This window comes from Uranotaenia lowii, chromosome 1, assembly GCF_029784155.1.
Source record: "Uranotaenia lowii strain MFRU-FL chromosome 1, ASM2978415v1, whole genome shotgun sequence".
NCBI lineage: Eukaryota > Metazoa > Arthropoda > Insecta > Diptera > Culicidae > Uranotaenia > Uranotaenia lowii.
The window spans coordinates 115,481,782-115,484,153 of record NC_073691.1 but is presented as its reverse complement, the minus strand read 5'-3'; the positions used below and the strand labels follow the sequence as shown (position 1 = coordinate 115,484,153).

The following is a 2,372-nucleotide window of genomic DNA, read 5'->3' as shown; positions in this document are numbered from 1 at the left end:
GTTTTGTTTCATTTATTTTTTTGAAAAATTACAATTTGATGTCCGATGTGGAAAAAAATAAAACCGAGAAATTTTCCTCACGGTGGGTGGGAAGTGATTTGATTGCTTCACTTTTACTTCGGTGCTCCTTTTTGACGGTCATCAGATCCACCATCTTCTTGACCCGCTTGAGACACTCCTTTTTGCTCCGGTTCGGCATGCATTCCGCAATCCGTTCCCAATGATCCGCGGTACACTCCCTCGGTCATTGGTCGCATCGAATCTGCAATTGAAAAAAAAAATATTCAAAATTAAATTTTCTATTGGACGTTCCGCTAAAACTAACCTTATTTTTTCAGTCCCAGCTCCGTGAATGGCTCTCCTTTTTTAAGCCACCAGCACTTCCTGCTGTTCGATGAAGTACAAATATTCCCGATGACATAATCGGTCCTGGTTTAGCCGATACTTACGCATATTCCAGTGGTAAAAGTTGCCCGCACGCAGTGGGAACCAACCTAGAGGGGATCAAAATTTGTAAATACAAATAAATTAAACTAATTTGAAAATTTTACCCGTCGCCGTCCGACCAAAAACGTTTGTTTTCAACCGTTTACGAAACGCTCTGAGTTGTTTTCATCTATTTTGCTCGAAAAAGTGTGCGTCTTTGCTAAGTCCCAGGATTTGGAACTCGCTAGATGAAAACAACTCAAAATTTTGAAGGTTTCTCACTCAGTTGTTTTCATCTTCATATATGGAGCGATTCCTGAACCAAAACAACTCAGTCTCTGAATAATTCAAAATTACCGTGTACACAGAAAAAAATTATGACTATTACGTGTCATTGAAAACGATGACCTGTAAAATAAAACGGCCTGTAATTAAAAAAACATGGAGTTTTAAATGAAATTCTTTGAATATTACAGTAAATGTCCTGTAACAAAAAAGAACATGACATTTGCCGCAAATTTACAGGTCGAAAACAATTACGTGCCAGATAAATTACGCGTCGTCCAATAATTTTCAATTCCACACAACAGAATTAAAGTATGACTGGCATCCCAGAGGTAGAAAAACAAAAACGTCAAAACGAGTTCGCGGATAGTTTGTTTTTGTTTTCGGTTTTATGTCGGAACAATCGGAACAACTTCACCAGTTACGGGCCGAGGAGGTGGTTTTCTGTTTGTTTCTTGTTGCGGTGAACAGCTCGTATTAGGAGAACAACATTGCGACCTGCACCAGCGGGAAAATTAATAGCGTTGTGGATCCGTGTGTGAATGTTTTCTAACGTCGGAGACGATTGTCCGGCGTTTTATAGTACCGATACTCTGGCGGAACAAACTGGCGGATTACAAATGGCCATCAGTTAGTCGAACTACGCAGTGGTTGTCGGAAATGCAGCGAAGGCAACCCGGATTAGAACAAAACTGCGAGCAGCGGGCTTACCGGTAGAAGGAAGTTGTCGTGAAGATGATGGTCGCATTGTGGTGTGTCGAATTTCCATTAAATTAGAAAATGCGGTAAGTTGGCGAAAGTTGTTTTTTTTCTGCAAGGTGAATGACATTTTTTTTCCTTTATTCCGTTCTCAAAATTAATAGTTTAAAAGTGCCAGGAATTGTTTCCATCCGACATACAATTAATCATCATATTCTGATTGAATTCGTCTGTATCTGGAAAACGGCGCAGGACCGGAAGCCAAATCCAACAATTTCGACAGCAGTTGAATGCGTCTCGAGTACAGTGGAAACAAGGCGGTCCGGGACACGGTAGTTTTTACTAATCAGTTTCAGGAAATCAAAGGTGAGTTTCTTTACTTTGCATCATTTTATAAAATTTATTTTCGTGTTTTTTTTTCGTTATCAAATCCGTTGCAGGTGGTGCTCTACGATGGAAACAGATGACCAATCTGGATAAAATTGGAAATGTCGCAATCGGTAGTTGTGCTCAACTCAGAGCTGGGATTTATAAAAAAAAAACCGTTACAACAAATCGGGTTTGAAAACCCTTGCTGATGAGGTTTACCAATATCACAACGATAACGAGTGCATAATGTTTTTTCAAAGCCTGGATGTGTTCATTTGAAATCAGATTGCTTTAACTACAAAACATGGACAGGTAATAATCATGCTGCATTCCACTGAAAAGTTTAAATAATTAAAAACCTTTTTCCTGAAAACATATAGGATCAGTTTTGACTCGCTAATATGGCCACATGATGATACATTTTTTAACCGAATTTAAAGAAGATTTGGGTGACATGTGAAGGAACAGCTCTACTGGTCGATGACTTAGATCCTCTGATTTATCCACTGGATTTGGCTCTAGATGGTCGAAGGTAAATGCGATTTTATGATTTTTTCAAAAGAAAAAGATTTATTCATACCTAATTCCAAAAT

At 38.8% G+C, this 2,372-nt stretch overlaps 2 long non-coding RNA genes across 3 annotated transcripts; one reads left to right on the top strand and one right to left on the bottom strand.

The window, feature by feature from the left end:
- Positions 1-701, bottom strand: LOC129739726 (uncharacterized). The gene is made up of 3 exons (XR_008735951.1): positions 552-701; positions 326-494; positions 1-262 (listed from the first exon to the last, which is right to left on the bottom strand). It is a non-coding gene; the product is annotated as an uncharacterized LOC129739726 (long non-coding RNA).
- A 140-nt stretch (positions 702-841) lies between these two features.
- LOC129739727 (uncharacterized) lies at positions 842-2,246 on the top strand. Of its 2 annotated transcripts, XR_008735953.1 has the most exons (4): positions 842-1,496; positions 1,575-1,776; positions 1,851-2,091; positions 2,160-2,246. It is a non-coding gene; the product is annotated as an uncharacterized LOC129739727 (long non-coding RNA). The 2 variants fall into 2 exon arrangements; XR_008735952.1 differs by having other exon boundaries at positions 842-1,776.
- The last annotated feature ends 126 nt before the right edge of the window (positions 2,247-2,372 follow it).